The 23,208-nt window shown below is 36.4% G+C and overlaps 1 pseudogene; it reads right to left on the bottom strand.

Annotated features, from left to right (window-relative positions):
- Positions 1–4,795: 4,795 nt before the first annotated feature.
- On the bottom strand, positions 4,796–5,935 carry LOC123651398 (annotated as a pseudogene).
- Between the last annotated feature and the right edge of the window lie 17,273 nt (positions 5,936–23,208).

Below are 23,208 nucleotides of genomic sequence, written 5' to 3'. Positions count from 1 at the left end.
AACTGGATAACTCCCAAACAAAAGGAATTTATAATCAAAACTCAATATACAGAAATACATAATTTTCACGTGAAAATCAATAATACTGAGCATTTATATTGTAAATTATTCATAACATTACTTTGGCTAACTCTATTAGATTTGAGAAGCCTCTATTATGACTTTGAATAAATTCTGATTTATTTACTATTAATAATCTGATTCCTGCCCTGTCATTGGTAATGCTGTCTCCATTTTTATATTAAATTGAAGTTCTGTCACAGTGTATTGTTATGATAGAAACTGGGAATCGTGCTGATGCTTTTGTTATTTCGAATGTGCTGGTTATCACAACTGCTTCCAATATTTTCATCTGCAACGCATTTGTCACAGGAGAATTAGTTCAGATACCTATAATAAGAACATCTTAATAGAAGGCAAGGAACAAGTGAAACATCCTCTTAGCAGTGGACTCTAATCATCCTAAACTTTGCTGAGATAATTTAACTAATTGGCACATTTCTTTAAAGACTATCTTTTTTAGTTCTTTGTGTAGAATTTTTTCCTCTCTCTTAGGTACCTAAGTCCACATTTTCATGCATTACTTAAATTTGGCACTTTGAAAACAAGTGAATTTCTCACAGTAGGAAGCTGAGATTTCACTGAGTAAAGGATCTATTCTGTAACATAAGCTTTGTGAAAACACATAACTTCTACAAATCATTTAATGAATAAAACATGAAGCTCTTAGAGAACTGTGCATTGTCCTTTAGCTAGGGATTTCAATACTTTGGTTTAGAAGATGCTGCTTTTTTTTTTTTTTTTTTTTTTTTTTAACCTTTTAGAAAGACTCAGTTCTGCAAATTTGTCTCCTCTCTATCCTTTTTCATGTCATTTAAACCACTGGTTTAGTTGATGGCATTTTATTGTCATTCAGTAGATCAGAAATATAGTTTTTGCTGTATTTTCAAACTATAGGGGGAAGAAAGGTCTTACTGACATCCACTGCAACTCCTAGCAGTTACAGAAAAGCGTACTTTCTTGGGGACTTTCTGTGCATGATTTTGTGACCTACACAATATACTTAGTGACAAATCTCCGCCTTCTTGTTAGTTGCTGTTCCCAGTTTAAAAGGTTAAAAACCCAAAACCATATTTCTGGCATTCCATTCCAAGAGCCCATCATTCCAGATGCTGATTAAAGTCTTAAGAGGAGATAAAGGACCCTAACGTTAATGTGTGTTCCTGCACAAATTCTCCCTGGGCTCATCAACTCTGACAGCTTTAGTAGGCTCCATTAACCATTAGTTAAATTAGCCATAACTTTTTAACATTATCGGCTAATTGCTTTGTGATTCTGAGGCAACTCCGGAGTACACTAAAACTTCCTACCCATACAATAGGATTTTACTTCACAGTGTGATACCACCCTATTCGTAACCTGACCAGAGACTGGCTTTCAGAAAGGCAACAGAATTTCTTTGCAGAGTGAGATCAAGAACTGGAGAATTTAGGAAAAACAATTCATTGTTTGCTTGATTCGTACATGCAAACAATAATCGGAAAGGTTACTGACATCCTGAAAAGCATTCGTTTGAAAGCATTTTATGATTACCTGAAGAAAAACAGCTATTAGTGAGGGATAATTTTTCTTTGTATTGCTATTGAATTTAATTACCCCCTTTTGAAATTCGCCTGTCATTTGGAACTCTACATGGAATGAATAATTGAGCAAGAAATTAAATTCTTGTGAGTACAAGAAGATAAATTGTACCCACCTTTTCTCATTCATGTGTTTCTTTACTCATTTGTTCTAGAAATAATCATTCAAGGTACATAATACTACAAATATTATTTTGGACCCTTTAGTTGTTTTTATTTTGAAGAACATGGTACTATAAATATAACTATATTTTAACTATTTGAGAAAATGTGTACTTCCTACCGTATATCTGCTAGATAACTTAAAATATAAATATTCAAATGGAAAACATATAATTATAACTTATAGGTTTTAATTGTATTGTTTCTTAATGATTTTCCAGCCAAATAAATTTATTTATTAACAAATACTTATTTATTTTTCAACTTCATTGAGATCTAAGAGAAAGGAGTTTTAGGGATGAGATAGGCAGGTTTGGGAGTTTTAGGAGTAAAGAGGGTCCATGGGGGAGGAATGCATAGGTGAGGGCTTGGAGCAGCCAGAAGGCGTACATTCACAGAGAATAAAAGAAGTGCCACAGGATAAAGGGAGAGAAAGACATATGTTCACAGAAGGTAAGGAAAAGCCAGAGTATGGGGAGTTGGAGAGGGGGAGAAGAAGGAGGGGAAGGGCACACACTTTTCACAGAGGAGAGAGAAATGCTGACAAATGGCAGAAAGAGGAAAACAAATTTTCACAGAAGAGCAATGTTACAAGGTAAGGGGAAGAGAAAGAGAGGAGGAGCACCTTGTGGACTTGGGCCTTTGAAACTGATACTATGTAACAAAATAACCAATGAGGAGAGCACGGGAGCCCTAAAGTAATGAAAGGTCCAATTGTAAAGGGTCAAGTTCAAACAAAGAGATGCAGCATATTTAAACTGGAGACAAAGGGACACCAAGCAGGATTTTTTTTCCCCATTAGAGAGAAAGAAAAAGAGTAGGCTTTTACCACCTGGGGACCCCTTCCCCAGGGGCATCCCTTTTGGGATACCCCTGCCCAGATGGAGTTTGTATATGCTTCCAATAAACTTCTACATTTTTATTAAAGAAATCTGTTAGTCCACAAGTTTATTCAAACCTTGTCAGACAAGAACCCAGGAGAAGACATCTGAACCCTGAACCCCACATTTCATAAATGATATATAATATTGTTTAACATATGCAAGATCATGATTTGACACATGTATACATTATGCAATTATCACCATAATAAGGATAGTTATCACATCCATCACCTTATATACCGTGTTTCACCGAAAAATAAGACATCCTTCGAAAATAAGACCTACTTACAGGTTTCCTTCTGAGTGAAATATAAGGCATCCCCCCAAAAATAAGGCCCCTCCTATGCTAAACATGAGAGATTTGGTCCACTGATTCTGAAAGAAATGGAGTCATAAGAAATTCACCAGTAAATTCAGAAATTGGATTGTTATGATGATATTCCAGAAGATGATGACATGATTGTCATTAAATAAATGAGTAAATTCTTGATACTGTAGGATTCACAATTTGTCTGGTTTGTGTTGACAACTACCGTACTACCGTACCGTATACAGGTAATAAATATCCTTTATTTTCATTTAACAATAAATGTGTACCGTATTTTTCTTCATGGAAAAATAAGACATCCCCTGAAAAAAAAGACGTAGCGCATCTTTGGGAGCAAAAATTAATATAAGACACTGTCTTATTTTTGGGGAAACAGGGTAGTTACACTTTTTTGTGTGTGTGTGGAGAGAACTTTTAAGATATATCCTCTTAGCAACTTTCAAGTGTATAGTACAGCATTAACTATACTCACCATGCTGTAAACTACATCCCCAGAACTTATGCATCTTATTACTGGAACTTTTTGTATTATTTGACCAACAAATCCCAAACCACCCAGTCCCTGGGGACCACCAGTATACTCTCTTTTTTTTTATTTTTATAAGTTTGATCTTTTTTTAAATTCTATGTGTTAAGTGAGAGATCATGAATAACTACAAATATTTATTAATTATCTGTTACATGACAGAGACAATTTCAAGAACTGGAAATAAATGACAGTGATTAAAACAAGTTTTTGGCCTCACTGAAAAATGGGCAAAAAATGAATATACACATAAATAAATTTCTACTCAGACACTGACTGAGTATGAAGACAAATAAAGGGAGGTCAGTAGAATAGCTACTGCTATTGAGGTTTTTGAGGAGAGGTATATTTCAAAGAATGATAGGTAAGGCCTTTTTCATAGGTTATATTTGAGTAGAAACCTGCTTCAGAGATATAAGGAAGGGTGTCTTATGGATAATTAAGGAAATAAATTCCCAAGGTGAAAGTAGCCGGAAGCTTGAGCTTCTGAGTGGCTTAAAAAAAAAATCAAGGGTATTGATTGAGCAGAGTAATCAAATAAGTGAGAAGAAATCAGTAAACTATGTGATAAGAAGGGCTGGAGAAAGGCAAGTGGAGAGAGGCAGAATGTGTCGGTAGACAAAAATACCTTTTGCATTTTTAAAGGTGAGATGTGAAGATCCCAAGAGATTTTTTTAAATTAAATGTTAAAATTTTATTTATACAAGAGTTGTTAAGACATAATTGAGTATCTCCATATAACATGTTCCAGTTTTCTATTATTATTATTATTATTATTATTATTATTATTACTACTACTACTACTACTACTACTACTAGAGATCTGGTGCAGGAAATTCATGCATGGGGGGCAGGTGTGTGCCCTCAGTCCAGCCTGCACCCACTCCAATCTGTGACCCCTCGAGGGATGTCTGATTTCCTCATTTAGACACAATCCCTGCATAATCAGGGATTATGCAGGGATTGTGTACAGTCAGACATCACTCTCACAATTCAGGACTGCTGGCTCTCAACTGCTCACCTGCCTGCCTTCCTGATTGCCCCTAACTGCTTCTGCCTGCCAGACTTATCACCCTCTCACCACTCCTCTGCCAACCTGATTGATGCCTAGCTGCTCCCCTGTCAGCCTGTTTGTCCCTAACTGCCCTCTCCTGTAGTCCTGCTCTCCCCCAACTGCCCTTCCTTGCAGGCCTGTTCCCTCCCAACTGTGTCATTATCAAAAAGAGATGTCTTCAGATAAAAATAAAGCCCCATCTGCATAGATAATGCAGATAGTTCTAGTTATCTGGTCAATGGCAAAAAGCAAGCACTGAAGGTCTTCAGCTCCAGTCTTTTGTTTATATCTTATTGCTGGAATTTCATATTTCTTCTTGTTGGATGACTGAACTGGATGGTGGTAAAGATGATAAGCTGGCATTTTTACTCAGCCCCGCCCTGCTCAGCCTCAAGAGCAGACGAGCTCTCAGCTGGTGGATGGGCTCCTTTTGTCTCTTTGCCATCTTGTGGTGCAGGGTTTTTTGGGTGTCTGGTTGGTAGTTGAAATTGTGGTGGTACCAATAGTGAGGTGGCTGCTGGCCTTGGGTATCATCACCTTGATTTTCCTGACCTTCTTCATCGCAGTCCTCTCTAGGCTGTCTTTGGCCAGGAAGGCCCCTGCGGATCGTGGTCTATCACCCTGATGCATATTCTCCCTCCCTGTTCTGCTTGTTCTCCCGCACCTTGGTTGTCAGCGCCTCCATCCCTTCTCCCTGCACAGGAGGGTGAGGGTGCTGTGGTCCACACCCACAGGTCTCTCTGCATGTAGTAAGGTAGGCACCATGGCCTGTGCTGAGTGCCTGGCCTTTGGGAGCACCCCGATGCCTCATTCTTTCCCCACCTCACTATTCTGGGAATTCTGCTGGTAATGGCCTGGAGGACCCCTGCGGAGTGGAAAGCATCTGTAATGGTTACTATGCTGCACAGACACCGCCTTGTACTGGGACTCCCCCACGGCCTGCACCATTTGCGACCTCTGAACCCTCCTCTCCTTCAACATCACACTCCAGTCTCCAGACCTCCTCAGCATTAAAGGCACTTCCTGGGGTTGTCCTTCTTTATGGCAGTCTGATGTACAAATGAATCTTCCTGGGTGTCATTCCTGCGGATGAAACCAGATCCATTTCTGACGCTGAACCATTTTACTGTTCCCCACACCTTTGTTGTGATGACCTTTTTGACCCAGCAGGCATGCAGATGCCACCAACATGAGGCCACCTGGGCCACAGCTCCCTGCCTTGCTGTCCATGGTGCTGGGCTTGGTGTTGGCAGCTTTGGGGTGTGTGTGTGTGTGTGTGTGTGTGTGTGTGTTCAGGTGGTGCAGTGCTGGCAGCTGCTGGGTTTGATCCTCCCTGCTCATGGTTGTGATGGTGACTGGGGCCAGCCGTGGCAGTTGAAGTTCCTCCAGGGTGTGATGATAACTGGCTGTGTGTGTTGGGGAGGGGGGAGGACCTGCTCAGGGCTCCCTCTTCCGATAGAACTCTTGTTTTCTTAATGTTGACAACGTAACCATGGTATTTTAATCAATATTTAAAAATATATGATTGACCGAAACCAGTTTGGCTCACTGGATAGAGCGTCGGCCAGTGGACTGAAAGGTCCCAGGCTCCATTCCGATCAAAGGCATGTACCTTGGTTGGGGGCACATCCCCAGTGGGGGGCGTGCAAGAGGCAGCTGATAGATAATTTTCTCTCATTGATGTTTCTAGCTCTCTATCCCTCTCTTCCCTTCTGTAAAAAATCAATAATATAAAAAATATATGATTGATAATAGCACTAGCAACTGAACTACAGACTTTATTCAGATTTCCCCATTTTTCCTACTAATGTACTTTTTCTGTTTCAAGATTAAATCCAATATGCTATGTTGCATTTATTTATGTCTCCTCCAATCTGTGATAATTTGTCTATTCTTTTTTTGCCCTCCATGATCTTGACAAGTTTTAAAAATATTGGTCAGGTAATTTGCAGAATTTCACTCAGTTTACATTTGATGTTGTTTCATGATTAGACTGAGCTTATAAATTTTGGGAGGAAATATTGGAGAGGTAATATGACATTCTCATAGCACCATATTCAGGAAACAGATAACATGAATTATTACTGGTGTGATATTCATCTTAGTTTTTTAAAGGAGTGATATGACCTGACCCATGTTCAAAATGATCTGTTGTCTGCTGTTTAAGAATTGATTCTAAGGGAACAGTATGTAACAGAAAAACCAGTTGGGAGATTTTTGTGATAACCCAAATGAAAGATGGTTGTAGTTTGTACAGTGATGTTAGTAATAGAGATAGTAAGAAATGATGGCATACATTCCAGAATAAATTCTTCATGGATCTTTGGAGAAATACCAGCAGGATTTGCTGATGGTTTATGTATGAAGGGATGAGATTAACATCAAAGATTTTATCTTGAAGGACAGGAAAAAAGAAGTTGTCATTTGCTGGTTTGGGAACACTGTGGAAGAGACAGGTGTGGGTATAATAGAAGTATGCTTTTAGGCAAGTTAATTTTGAAGTTCCTATTCTGTGTCCAGATGGAGAGTGTTTTGTAGACTTTGGTGTTTGATTTGGACTTAAAATATGCATTTAGGAGCATTTCATGTATAAATAATATTAAAAGCTATGAAACCATATAAGGTCACCTAGATAGTGAATGAAAGGAAGAGGTCCAAAAGCCAAGGATTGAGACACTTCACATGCTTATTCCTGTGCATTATCTTCTTATTAGCAAATGCAATGCTGTAACATGTGACCATGATGTTAGCAGTAACCGGGTTATTTAAGGAGTCTTTGTTGGCTGCCTATTGTGTGCCCAACATACTATGGTGAACAAATCAGATAAAGTTTCTATTCTCACAGCATGTTTATTCTAGAGGCAGAGAACAGAGAAGATGGTCAACTAACAATGACTAATGTTTTAAAAGGATATATCACTTAGTAGTAAGCGCAAGGATGAAAATAAAACATATAAGAAAAAATTGCTATGTTCTCCATGAAGGTCTACAAGGAAGATATTGAGTAGAGACCTCAATGTCAAGGAACCAACTGTGAGAAGATTTAAATGGAGTATACCAGTGTTAACCCTTGATAAGGCACATAATTTTGTCCTCAATTAATCAACTTCTTGGAATGTTTCTATGGATGTGCTCATATACAAAGATCTTCAATGACTAATTTATATTATTGAGGGGGCAAATTAGAAACACTTGAATTTATCAGTCTGGAACTAGATAAATAATTATAAATCACACTGTGGTAGAATACCTGGTAGCCATTAAATAGGGTAAGATATTCTGAATGACGATATTTTTTAGGTTGCAAAAACAATGGCCCTTTACCTGATGTATGTTATAATCTCATTAACATTTTTATTTTGAGAATAAACACTATATACTCATAATATTTTTCAAGGAAACAAAAGAAGCTGTTAACAGTGATTATTTATGGAGAAAAAAAGCCATATTTTACTTTTCCCTGTAAGCCTTTGAAGTAATTTTGAAGTTTCCCAGGTATATCTATTATGTTTTAATGTAATTTCAAAAGAATTAACTTAAATAAGAACTGTTAAAACCACTGTATTTTGTTTATATACTCTTTATTTTTATTTATTTATTTATTTATTTATTTATTTATTTTTGTGCTTTTTTTTCTAAAATATTATTTTTTATTTTTTATTGATTTCAGAGAGGAAGGGAGAGGGAGCAATAGAAACATAAATGATGAGAGAAAATTTATCAGTTACCTCTTGCATCCTTCCCCCTTACTGTGGATCGAGTCTGCAACCCAGGCCTGTGCCCCAAAATGGAAATTGAACCATGACCTTCTGGTTCATAGGTAAATGCTCAACCACTGAGTAACATCAGCTGGACCATTTGTTTTTGTTTTTAACCCACATTCACAGAGCCCAGACTATGACGTGGCTTGTGGGAAATCGCCTATATTTATATTTTTCTCTCCCACCCAATGCAACTTAATATTTTTTATGTTCCTATTTAGATCCAGTTTGCATCATGTCTATAATGCTAGTGGGCAGCAGTTTATACTTTTTTTAACAAGTAACAGAATTGGCTGGGAATAGCAATCCATGTTGTTAGGGAGAGACAGATCAACTGAGGCATATAAACAACAGAGGCCAGAAGAGTAAGGAAGAGAGGATTAATTTGAAGGAAAAAAAATGGGAGGGTTTAATTTGACAGTAAGTGTAAAGAAAATATTCAGCATGAATGAGAACATGTGATATAGAAAAGATATCCCCATTGGTAATTGCTAGAAAATTCTAAAGTTCAAGGTGTTGAAGATGAAAAAGTGACAGAGAATGTTGCAATTCAAGGTATCCGAATGTGTGATTGCCAAAGTGGATGGAGGTAATTTCTCTTTAAATCCCCTTGCAAGAAGTCACAATATCTAGCTTTGTATTGTATGTAATTCTGATCTTTCAGGGAAACAGTATTTTGTAACTGGAAACTTCCCAATGGGAGAATGGGTCCTGACCAAACCCTCTGCTAATGACAAGTTAGTCAGGTATTCAATACATTCTGCCAACAGTGGGCACCTGCTGTTTGTACTTCCCTTTTGATGCTCTGCTGATCTCTGCATATTGTATCTATGTGCCTGGGCCAGGATGAGGAGTCTACCTAAGGACAGTGAGTTGATGCTCCTAACAAGAGATGTGCTTATGGTGGTTGAGGTTCATTGTATTATTCTATTGCAATGACCTGGGTCTTCAGAGATCTATGTTTTTAATTTGTTCTAGCTTCATTTATTTTAATGATAAGGAATATGTGAGGCCTGGCATATAAATAATGTAGACTTTCAATCAGGGATGGGGGACATTTTTTTCTCACAAGGGCCAGTTGAATATTTATAACATCATTAAGGGGCCATACAGAATTATCAATTTAAAAAATCAGCCTGCCATATTTGGTTAAACATTTAATTAACTCACCCCTAATGCCTTGGCAGGGCCAGACCAAATGATTTTGCAGGCTTTATACAGTTCTTGGGCTAGACGTCCCCAAACCCTGTTAGTGGACTTTTGTAGCGTGATTCTGTTCCTTATCTTATTTATATTTTTATGAGATTCTTGGTAGCTCATGGTACTTTACTCAAATTACATTTCTGCCTATGAAGAATAGTGAATGACTGTCAGTGCCTGCTAAGAATAAATGACTATCTGCCTGATAATATTCCATATTAAGAGGGTCCCTTTAAAGTTGCCATTTTGAACTGGGGATTGTTGTTTAAAATGCAAACATATGCCAATTCTAATATATTACACAATGCATATATATAAGAATTAATAATATAGTATTAATGCTAAGCATTAATAAAAATCTTCACTGATTGAACAAATGTCTATATTCGATTGCTCTGAAAAATAAAAAGAAAAGTTTGCCACCAAACTAAGTTACAGTACATAGTAAGAACTATGGCTGAAGAGTCAAATGTCACAAAGAGTCAGATGAATAAAAGAACAAGAAATCTAAGCCACATTCTTAAATGACCCCAATACTTAACCAAGTCCCAATCAAAAACCTATATTTATGAGAGGCACTGTATAAGATAAGCTCTATGGCAGTTTTGTTATATGAATATGTATGAACTATAACTAGTTTTCATTTGAAAGAAACTAGAATTTTTCACAGTAATTTTTTTTGTAAGGAACTCTGAATCTCATCTTTGAAGCTTAGGATTTCTGAAAGTAGACAATTATTTTTAGGCATTTTGACTTATGTACATATTTTTGTAATATATGAAAATGTAGTGTACTGAGTTAATTTATTTATCTGAAGTACAACCTCACTCCCTATTCAAGTGAAAATAAAATGCTGCATTAATCCCTTAAACCTCCTAATTTAAGTATTTATAGAAAATATATTAGCAATTAGATCAACCAAAAATTCATATTACATTAAGATGCTGAAATTTCACTAAGGATTAAAAATTCAATGATTTAGTCTTTCATTTTCTTATAGTGTATTTTCTTTGTATTTTATTGTATATGTACCATTTAATGAATTATAACCCAAGTGTCAGTAGGATTTTTGTTGTCTTTTTAAAAAATAGGACATATGATTTATTTCAATAAGCATATAATTACTGCATTTCCAATCTATTAATGCTTATTAAATACTTAAATAATGCAAATAATTTAAATTAAAGGGTGTGTTTTTGTTTGTTGTTGTTTTGTTTTTTGTTTTTTTGTATAATGGTACATTATAGGACTCCACAATTATTAGACCCAATCTTTTTCTTTACACAAAACATGAACAGTCACAGCTTAAAGAAAATATTTATTATAATGCCGTGGGAATCCATAACAGAGGAATGGTGATTCTTCAGATCAGCAGTATCAGCATCACATGAAAACTTGTTACAAATACAAATTCCAAGTTCCACTCCGAGCCTTTTCCTCAGAAACTCTGGATGTGGGCACCACAATGTGATCTACTCTGAAGTGTTACTACGTTAAACACCTCAGATCATTCAGATGACACACCACCTGGGGCTGAAATGGCTTGCTATCCCTAGTGAATCTTTCGTCTGAAACTGCCCAGGTTGTGCAGAACTGCTGGCATGGAAGGAGGTAATTCAGTGGTTTGACTCTGCAGCAATCAAATCAGTGCCAGCAGCATCTCACCTGTGTCTCCTTAGACCGCTCCTTCATCTCTAGCTTACACTCCCTATAGGCAGCACCTGTGTCTCTGTGGGAAGATAGCCAGGCTGTGCCTGCCTCACTCTAGTTGGGCATTTGTGGGAATTTAGAGCACCTGTTCTTACCTTGAGCCAGATTAACCAGTAACTTTTTCTTGCTTTTCCTGAAGATGTTCTGAAAAATTACTGACACTGGCTCTGGACCTCTCCTGTGGGATCCAGCCAGTTATCTTTTATGAGACTTTGCTTGAGAGCACACTGTTGTTGTCCCTCCTTCCCATTCCCACTGCTCTACTCCCTGCCTGTTCTCCTAGAAATTACTCCTCCTACCTCTCTATCACATGAACTCTTATCTCAGCATGCACTTTTGTGAACCCAACTTAAAATAGGCAATACTATCATTTCCCTGAATAAAAGCTTAAGAGTTATATTGAAGTGTTTGGAAACATTCTTCACATCATTTGATCTTTTGCCAGGACACTGTTTTTCCACCACTGTTTTTGTATTTTTATATGACATTTTGTTTTAAACAGACCTTTTTAAACCAGATTTAGGGTTTCAGAAAAATTGAGAACATAGTACAGAGAGTTCCAATATGTCTCACATCAAGTTTCATACTATCATTTTGTTAATACCATGCATTGGTAAAAGTTTATACTAGTAAACGGATATTGATACATCATTATTATTAACTAAGAAGGACTGTGTTTTTGGTTAAATTCTATTTATCCTTCAAGACCTACCTCAGGCCCATTATGAGTTATTTATTTTTCTTCACTTATTCACTTAACATTCAACACTTTTGAGCATTTAAGGTATATACACCAAAAATTGTTCTGTTAGTGGGGGGGATAAGGCAGTGAATCAGATATACCAGGTTTAAGTTGTCATATAAATTTTATTCTAATGGAGAGGGTAAAGTAAAAAGGAAATTAGTAAATGCATACAAGTATAAATTCATATAGAAATAAATTCTATAAATAAAGTAAAGGAATAAAATATAGTAATTATTGGAAAACTTGACAACTTGGAGAGGATGGTCTGTGCAAATTGTTCTGTGCAGTGTCATTGAAATGGACACAAAATAAACAAAAACAGACCTGGAGACAGGGAAGCATTGATCAGACAGCTAAACCTCAGGGAAGGTTGAGGAGGGTGTGGGTAAGAGGGAGAGATCAACCAAAAGACTTGTATGCATGCATATAAGATTAACCAGTGGTCAGGAACAACAGGGGGGTGGGGCATGCAAGGGGAGGGGTTTTGGATGGGAATGGAGGGATGAGGACAAATATGTGATACCTTAATCAATAAAGAAATTTAAAAAAAAGAAATTGACACAAAATGTGTGAGATGTCCTTGGATACTCAGGAATGAAAGGTATACGCAGGAGAAACAGCAATTATAAAGGAAATATTGTATATCTGATATATCTGAAAACAACAACAACAAACCCAGTGTGTCTGGAGGGTAAGGGGGAATGTAGTGTCAGATGAGGAAAACACTTATGCAGAAATAAATCCCATAAGGCCAGCTGATAGGAAAGAGAAAGCAGTATTGAATTCATCCTCAGCTGAATAAGAAATCATTAGCACTAATAATAAAAGGTATAACACATGAGATGCTCCATATGAGATGACAGACTTCAAATGTCGTTCTGAAGAACGTATTGGGTGTCTGTGGATAGAATGAGAGTTAAGAGATTGGATGAATGCCCCAGGTTTATCTTGTCAACAACCTTTATCCCTTCATTCTAATATGTGTGGTTTCTTCTGTATTTCCACTTAGAATGAGAGCCATTTATGTACAGAGAACAGTCTAATTATTTTGTTCTCTATGTGATAAGCACAGTGTCAGTTATATGGCAGAGATCCATTGTTGAAAGAAGAAATCAATCATTTCTAAAACCTAAGAGTTATTTAGGATCAACTCCAATCGTTTTACTTTTAAAGGCAGAAGCTCCCTTTTCTACTCATGTTCACAAAATCTAGTGTATCACTAAATAATATATTCATTTCCTCTCAGTCATTTTGTTCCTCGATGAATTAGAACAAAATCTTATTCTGGAAGCATTTTGTATTTCTCAGATGTTTGGCATCTTAGTATATTTTTAAATGATATTTCTGCTAATTCATCACATATTTTTTCATATGTACATCTCAGAAGAAAATTAACAGTCTAAGAATGTTTGACAGGGGATAAATATAATTAGATTGCATATAGGCTCTATATTTATATTCTACATTTGCATTTGAAAATTTTGATTGTATTATTTTCAAAATAGTGCTGCATTATTGATGTTAAATTAAATTATTAATAATTTATCATCTTAAGTTCATATCTTAATATGTATTTATATTTATATCCACTTATATTTCATTTATATTTATAATCTTACCAATTCACTGAATATAAGCCTTAAAAAGTAGAGTAGTATTTGTAAATGGCAAGCTAGATAATGATATAAATTGTATTCTATGTTACAGTACATGTTTTTTAGATACATTTTATTGTTTTTTTTTAAAGAGAGTAAAGGAAAGGGATGGAGAGAAACATCAATGAGAGAGAAACATTGACCAGCTGCCTCCTGCACACCCCTACTGGGGACGTGCCTGCAACCAAGGTACATGCCCTTGACCAGAATCGAACCTGAGACCCTTTAGCCCACAGGCAGATGCCCTGTTCACTGAGCCAAACCAGCCAGGGTGGTACATTTTTTTTTAGTGCTAGTTGATTTTAAATGTCCAAAATAATTTTACAAACAAAAATCCTGACTCCTTTTCATTTATTTCATATGGATCCCCACATAGATTTATGTAGCTGACCTCATATATATTTAATACAATGGAATACCAATGCTCAATAATCTACTAATTATCTTTATCTCTTCTGAGGTAGTTTACTTCCATTATTCATTAGCCCTGGGACTGATCTTTGCATAAAGTATGCACTTCTGTAGACGGAAGAATATGTTAGTAAGAAGGTAGTCATGTCTTAGTCCCTTTCCTCAAATAATCTTCACAAAAGAGCATTTTATATTACTTACTGAAATATAAAGTTGAGGATTAATGAATTAATGACTGAATTTTAAAAGTGTTTGGTTGAAATGTTTTAACTATACTTCAATGTTCATCATCTACAGCCATCTATATTTAGGGTTGGGCAAAAATGAGGTTTAAAGTTGTGAATATGTGAAACAGTTTATTCTTGTATTATTATTTATTAATTATTGTATTACACCCTATTTAAACAACTATAAAGGTTTTTGTCCCAACCTGCATATGTAGTCTCAGATAATACCACAGTAGCAGAGGTTTTCTATTCTTTCCTAATGATTTCTATATAGAAACAAAGTCATAAATAAAAATTTTCTCTGAATTTACAGAGGAAGGGGACAGCGATCAGGGGACAACAGTGGCAGCAGAAGGGTGATTGTGGGGCAGCAGAGGGGTAATTGCCCCTCTCGTTGCCTCCCGCAGAGGCACACAGCAGGGCAATTACTGGAGGCCCAGTGCACACATTCATGCACCAGTGGGTCCCTCAGCCTGGACTGCACCCTCTCTCAGTCCAGGAGCCGTCAGGGGATGTTAGACCTCTAATTTCGGCCTGCCAGTGGGGATCAGGCCTAAACTGGCAGTCCAACATCCCTTGAGGGATGTAATAGTGTGCAAAGTGGCAGGCAGCCAGCGAGGAGCCCAGGCCAGGGCCTGGCACCATGCCCTCATCCCAGCCTCACTTTGCCTGCAGCCGCCGCTGCCACTGAATTGTGAGCTGCCATGGAGGCAGAAGAGGCTCTTGCCGCCACAGCTGCACTCACTAGCCTTCAGCCCAGCATCTGGTGCCCCTCTGTCAGCTGAGTGGCACTGACCACCAGGGGGCAGCTCCTATATTGAGTGTCTGCCCCCTGGTAATCAGTGTCTATCATAGATAGACACTGGTCATCTGGTCATCCAGTCATCTGGTTGCTTAGGCTTTTTATATATACATAGATATATACATATTAAATTGTGTCCAAGACACAAAATGTAAAACATTGTGAGTACTTCTTTAGGAAAAGATATTGTCTTTTATATAACCTATTCACATTTTACTTAGCCTTAGCTACCCCTAACTTACAATTCTTTATGGGTGTGAACAGCAGAGCAATTGGCTAAATGCTATGCTCCATTTATTCACTGGTGCTCCCTGCCCTTTATTCTATTCATTTTCCCAAGTCTGATCTCTTTCTTGTCATTTAAGCAGTCTGTTCTAGTTTCTGTTTCTGTATCTCTAAGATGGTAGGCTGAAGAATTTGATCTAGCCTTTCTTCCATAGCATGTTAAAAATTCTTTATAATCAAGAGCCATGTATTTTTCTTCACAGTATTGTCCATGAAATCTATCAACTATTATGAATGGCAGGTACTTACCAAATATATATTGACTTAATATTAGTCACCCTCTTTTATTCTGGCTTTATGAACCCCAGAGCCTGTTTTCACAGCTTTCTTTTGTTCTTTTTTTAATTTGCTTGTTTCAAGAATACCAACTTGACCTTGCCATGATCTCTAATCCTGTTTTTAAGGAATTCTTTTCCTAAAATAAGACAGGACCTAATTTTGGTATATTTGAAGGGTCTTTCTTTAGCTAATTAAAGTTCTGATCTTGACCCTACCCAGCATTCTCTATCTTGCCTTCTGAATTCTAAATTGATGCTGTCTAATTTCCTTTATACTGTATATGTAACAAGCTCTGATAATTATATAGCTATCAATGATTTTACATCTTTGAATTTGTGTTTCTAGATATGAAAAATACTGTAGCATTTAAAGGTGATGTGACAAACATCAACATCATTACTACAACTGCATATCTTCTTTGCCATAACCTCTACCAGCTACAACAATTTATCTCTGACCATTTTGCAGGTGTTATATTAGACAGTTTAAACACAATGACTTCATTTCTCATAAATCTTTAAAACAGGTATATTGTGTGAGAGAGAAAAAAAAAAACACAAAAAAACAAAAACTTAAGCCTTCAAAGTATGTAAATGGCCCATGGTAACAAATCCAGAATATCTAACTTTCTTCATTTGTATATTGGGTTAAACGTATCTCAGAAACATATCCAGAATTCAAAGCCAAATGAGTCTCTCAAAACCCATGCTTGTTGGTTCTAATTTATTATGAGGCTTACAAATTTCAGAATTTAAGGTAGATAGTAAAATGGAACAGTTTAAAATAGTTTAACATCTTTACTTAAAAGAGGGGACCAACTTTGATGCCATAAATAAAAAAGTGTAGATACCCAATCACTAATTTCATTTAAAACATAACAAAGCATTCAGTACTTTCTAAAATGAAACTTTAAGTAATAGATTAGAAAAGTATAACAATGAAGAACATTAAATTGTTAAAGTGGTACAACATTTTTTTAAATAGCAACTCTTTGATTTTTCCTTTGTTCTAAAAAAATCTTACTTTTTGCTACAGTACGGATGGACTTACAGAATATTAAGCTAAGTGAAATAGGCCAGACAGAGAAAAGCAAACACTATATGATTTCACTTATATGTGGAATCTAATGAGCAAAATAGAAACAGACTCATAGATACATAAACAGACTGGCAGCTGAAGGAGTGTAGGGGGTTAGGGAGCTCCATGAAAAAGGTGAAAGGATTAAGCAAAAACAAAACAAACAAACAAAAAAACATAAAAACAAAAGCAAACAAACAAGAAAAAAAAAATAGACACCCACAATGGGAAGGTGGAAGAGGACCAAAGGGATAAATGGTGATGGAAAGAAACTTAACTTTGTGTTGCAGTCACATGATGCAGTATGCAGAAGATGTGTTATAGAGTTGTACACTTGAAACCTTATGGTTTTATTAACCAATGTCACCCCCAAAACTTCATTAAAGAAATAATTTTTTTTAAAGTGAAAAAAAGAATGGTATTAGGAACTATATTCTTCCTTGGCAATCATTAAAAGTATATTTTTGCTCAATGTAAGAGGATGAATACAGAATATAATCAATTTATCATAAAATTTGTCTACCCTCATATACTACCCTAAGAAAATATAATTTACTTTCTGAGATAGTTTGAGTACTTTAAAATAGAATTTTCAAGTTTCAACAGAAAAAAAAAAAATACTATATGGTACTTCACTAATTTAAGTCTAGAGGCCCAGTGCAAGAATTCAGGCATGGGTTGGATCCAGCCAGCCTGGCCCCAATTGGTGGATCCAGGCCAGCCAACTTCCTGCAGCCCTCCCTCTGGCCAGCCAGCCCGTCCCCTATTGGGGTAGGGGAGGTAATCAGGGGCAGTGCTGCGGGCTGACAAGTGTGGTCGGGGCCCATTAGGGGTGGGGCCGGCTGGGAGGAAGGGCCATGGGGGAGTTGGCTGGCTGGCCTGCTCTCCTTTGGGGAGGAGAGGCCAAGGAAGGGCAGGGTCAGCTAAGGGGAGGGGCCACAGTAGGTTAGTTGGCTGGTTCTACCCCCCAATCAGGCTGGTTCACTGGCCACAGTGGGCATCGTAGCAATCAGTTATTCTGGTCATTATAGTATTCTAGTTGCTTGCTTTTAATATATATAGATAGTAAGGATAACATAATACAATTATAATAATAATCATAAGAAAGGATAGGAGAAGAAAATACAATTATTTTTCAAAGATTATGTATTTTACATGTTCTTTTTCCTATAGTTATATACACATATTGTAATGATGATAGAATTTAGGTCTTGTAAATTAATAACTATTTTTAATAGAGTCCATGTCCAAACAAATAAAATAGCCACAATTTTTGTTGGAATTAAATAGTGCACCATTTAATTTATCTATTTAATTTGATATTTAGAGCTTCAAATATTCATAAGTACTGACATGACCATTTAAAGATTATTTTGTTTCTGGGTATTTTTGTACAAGAAAGTATTGGGATCATTTTGTAAATATTTCCAAAATTATATATGTTGAAACAATATTTCATACACTATTTATAACGGATGTCAGCTTTAGCTTGAAAATCCTATGAACAGAAATGGATTTTCTTATTTCCTTTCAGTGAGTGTGAGTGAAAAACTCTCAAAAGACCATGTTCTTCATTTTGATGTAATGAAAACTATTTTGAAAGTATTTTCCTTTGTATTTGTTTGTTGGTTTTATTTTGGACTATTGTTTACTTCCCTTTTACAAAATTAATGAAAAAAAGAAAAAAATTAATTTTATTGTTACGATGGCACTGAAGATTCCCTAGGAACTAGATAAGAGCACAGGTATGGTATGAAAAGTCATACAGATAACTATTTTTATTGAATCTGTTAATGGAAATTTCCTAGTGGAGTCATTTTTATCAAGGCAACTAAAATAGAGTTAGCCCCAGATGATGTTGCTCAGTGGTTGAGCATCAACCTATGAACCAGGAGTTCATGCTCTGATTCCAGGTCAGGGCACATACCCAGGTTGCGCTTTGATTCCCAGTGTGGTGTGTGTTGGAGGCAGCTATCAATGACGCTCTCTCATTATTGGTATTTCTATCTCTCTCTCCCTCTCTGAAGTCAATAAAAATACATTTAAAAATCTTTTTAAAAAAATAGAGTTGGAAAGAGATGAAGATGTTTGTCTCAGGCATGTCCCATTCAGCAGTTAATCCATGAATTTTTGAACTTCTTAGCTGGACCTGAATTTATTCTCTTCCTCACTATGACACCAGACCTTCTCCTTTCCTTACTTAGAAAGGAGCCAACCTATTTTCCAACTAACTTTCTTCATTTGTTTATTGGGTTAAACCAAACCCTATCAACTTAGCAAGAATTCTACATTTATATAAAACAGGCTGAAGTGAGGACTGTACATGCAGCTCCAGCTTTATAATCTTGCCTTTCTTTGTTCTCTCTAGAGCACACTTGAGAGTCTGTGTCTCCCTTTTACAAACTCTGACCTCCAATAAATGCTTTTCACTTCTCTTTTAGTTTAAGCCTCCTTCTTGGTTAATGACTTTTAGGGAAAGATATAAGTAGAATATTACCATATGAAGTAATTTTTATATTATTTAATTCTAAGATTTCACATAACTCTTTGGTATATTTCATTTAGCATAAAACTAAAATAATATTACATTTAAATATTTTATTTCAATAGTACCAAAAAAAAAAAGTATTATTTGAGGAAGAGAAATTCGTGCAGGAGCTTTGGGATTAGAATACCTGAGGTCTAGAGGTCTAATCAGTCTATATATTTCACCTCCTATTACAAATTCCAAGGTGAATTTTCTGTATTTGTTAAAAGAAATTGAATTATAGTAAGTACACAACTTTGTGGAATGGGCTTATTAAATGACCCAGTTTTGCTTCCACTCTAGTGGTATGTATGCCCAACAACTCATCCCTCTTACTCTGATAAGTAGAAACTCTGATAAATTAGAAAACAGCTATTTGACAATTTTAAAAAGTAAATAAAAGCAGGAATATTGTGGAAGGGCATCAACCCTAGAGAAACCATCTGTGCATAGGAGAGATTCTATTGTATTTCTGCCCCTCACATATGTGTTCCTCTCCCATGGACACCCCACCCCTAAAACTGTCTGTCCCATCTCTAAAATTCCTTTCATTGTCATCTTCACAATGTATTTATAAAATTATTTATAAAATGTATTTATAAAATGTATTTATAAAATTTTCTTCTACCTTTTGGGACTCTATTTTTGTGTGTTTGGCTAGGAAAATATTGTTACATTAAAAAAATAATAGAAAATAAAGAAAAATAAATGGAAGGAAGGAAGGAAGGGGGGAAGGAAAGAAGGAAAGGAGGAAGGAAGGAAGGAAGGAAGGAAGGAAGGAAGGAAGGAAGGAAGGAAGGAAGGAAGGAAGGAAGGAAGGAAAAGAAAGAAGGAAGGAAAAGAAGGAGGGAAAAAGGGAAGAAGGGAGGGAGAAGAAAAGAGAAGAGGAGACTTGAAATATTAAAAAAAGGAAATAAAATGTGTCAGCATTAATAATCTAGAAATGTTACATACTTTAAAAAAAAATTCTGGGCTCTTAAAAACATTGAAATAACTGGCCATCCCAATTCAAGGAGTGGAAGAAACAAAGAAGCTGCGTGTTCCTTCACCTTTGGGAAGCACTTTTCATAACTCCATAGAGCTCTCCAGAACTCCTCTGCCCCTGTGTATGCTCCAGTTTGGGCAATAAGAGGCACACCTGACCTCTGTAGGTATCTGTGTTTGTGAAACAGGAGCTCAGTAAAATCTTGCTATGCGCATCACTTTCTAAACCACAAAGGCGTATAAATGTTCTTTCTCCCACCCTGACTCCCATGATCTTTTACTCTTGTGTTTATTCTCTGACTTTAGCAAAGAAGGCAAATTATGCTCACTTGATTTTTCTTTCTGCTCTCTCTTTTTTTTAATCTTGATAAAACAAAGCCAACCAGTGTTATGCTTAAAACAAATTCTATCTTATAAAAAAACAGTGACAAGACTGTAAAAGGAAAACAGAAACTCAATATTACCAGTTCAAAACGAATTCTAGATGAAGCAATGCAGTGTGAATATTATATTAACTCTTCTAAGCTAGAAGCAATTTGGTAAATTGCTTTTGCTGTGCTCTTGTATTATGGACGGTTTAATTTGACTTTACAGAGTATAAATATGACTGCCTGAAGGAAGCCAATTAAATCAAATCTATGATTTTAAAAAAAATTAGTCCAAAATTTGACATAATCTAAACAAAACAACTCACTCAACAGTTAAACATTTCAAAAATTTGATGTGCATAGTAAAACTAAAACTTTCATCAGCTTCTTATTTTAACCAGAACATATGAAAGCAGATTTTTGGCAGGTGATTATAAAACTGGATTATCATCATGGACAAAGCAGTTATTTTTATGAAAACTGAAAAAAATTTGGCATCAGCACTATTTGTGAATTATTGACTTATGTGAAGTCATAAAAATGATGCAAATAAATATGATGAGAGAAAAAGAGTGCCAAATGTCCAGCTTTAAAATTTTCCTTTTTTTTTGCACTAATTCACTTCTCTTAAAAATTAGTGACATTCAATCTTTCTCTCTCTCTTATAATATCTAAAAAGTATAACATTAACATTAAAATACACTATTATGTATATTATGGTATTAATGGTAACATACACAAATATATTGCATTTTTACTTGCAAGGTTTTCAAAAATAAGTAAAACATTATATAGTTGTCTAAGTGTTCTAAACATTTTTCTTTTTTTAAATATATATTTTATTGATTTTTTACAAAGAGGAAGGGAGAGAGATAGAGAGCTAGAAATGTCGATGAGAGAGAAACATCGACCAGCTGCCTCTTGCACACCCCCTACCGGGGATGTGCCCGCAATCCAGGTACATGCTCTTGACCGGAATCGAACCTGGGACCTTTCAGTCCGCAAACCTATGCTCTACCGCTGAGCCAAACCAGTTTCGGCAACATTTTTCTTTTTAATTCATAAAATAAGTAGGAGGTTTTACCTGTCATAGTTAATATTTACCTATTTGGGAACAAAACATGTTTTAATATTTGATAAAATAAGCACAATATTTTTCATGCTTATTAGCATACAATTTATAACATTTCTGAGATCTTGGGGTATTAAGGACTTATGCTTTGGTGCTTTCCCAGATAGTGATGCCTCCTTTTCTATGACATGTATTGTTCCTATCCCTTTACCCAATGCTTCCAAAATGTGGATGCCTTAGACGTCCTGTTACCCTACAGAACCCAGTGAGTAGTTGACTGTATCAGGTGAGGACAACTACCCTGAGCAGGGAGAACTACCCTGAAACATTTCTACAAGCCTCCCAGAATTCTTCCAGAAATGTCCCCATCCGCTGTTCCCCTGCTCAAATCAGAAGACCAAAGTCATTACTAATCCCTCAACACTCATCTAATCAATCTCAGCCCTTTCATTAATATCTCTCCAATCTGCTCACTTCTACTTCACCTTGTACTAATTTCTATCAATTTATCATTCATTTTCACTTGTATTACTGGAATACTCTATAATAACTTATGCATCTCCATCTTATCCTGCTATAATGCATTCATCATATTAGTCAAAATAAACTTTTAGAAATATAATTATCCACATGTCATTCCTGTACAGAAAAATTTTCAATAATTTCCCATTGCCTCAATTATAAATTCTAAATTAATATGGTTAACTACCTAACTCTCCATCCACATTTCATATTTATATCCCTTTAGCTATGAACATTCCAGATAATGGTTGTATAACCTTAAAGTACTGAGGGTGTTTTTTAAATATATTTTTTATTGGTTTCAGAGAGGGAGGGAGAGGAACAGATAGAAACATCAATGATGAGAAGGCATCACTGATTAGCTGCCTCCTGCACACCCCCTCCTGGGGACCAAGCCCACAACCCGGGAGTGTGCCCTTGACCAGAATCTAACCTGGGACCCTTGAGTCCACAGGCTGATGCTCTATACACTGAGCCAAACCAGCTAGAGCAGTATTGAGGTTTTGTGCCAGTTAATTCTTTGTTCTGAGGGGCATTACAGAATATTTAGCACTATCTCTGTCTGCTACCCCCTAGATGCCAGTAGCATTACCCTAGTTGTGACAAAATGTCCCCAGACATTACCAAGTATCCCCTGCGGACCAAGATCATCCTGGTAAAGAATCACTGTTCTAGGTAAAATGCTGTTCTTTTATATTTTATTAGTGCATTGGTGCATGGATTTGTACACATTGAAAGGAAATTAATTAGAAGGTGGCCAGTGGGGCAGGACTGAGCAAGACAGACCAAACATGCCCTGGAACCAGCCTCCTCTGGTCCCTCAGCCTGGCCTGTGAGGATCAGGCTGAAACCAGCTCTCTGACATCCCCCGAGGGGTCCCAGATTGCAAGAGAGCGGTTCTTGGGTGGTGCACCCTGGAATTGGTCTCCCTCCTTTCTGGTTCCAGGTATGTAACCTAAGAACTGTCACTGTCAAGTCACCACAGCTCG

Source organism: Pipistrellus kuhlii, unplaced genomic scaffold, assembly GCF_014108245.1.
Source record: "Pipistrellus kuhlii isolate mPipKuh1 unplaced genomic scaffold, mPipKuh1.p scaffold_m20_p_5, whole genome shotgun sequence".
In the NCBI taxonomy this organism is placed as follows: Eukaryota; Metazoa; Chordata; class Mammalia; order Chiroptera; family Vespertilionidae; genus Pipistrellus; species Pipistrellus kuhlii.
Note: the sequence above shows the minus strand (reverse complement) of the source record. Positions and strands in the feature narration are given on the sequence as shown.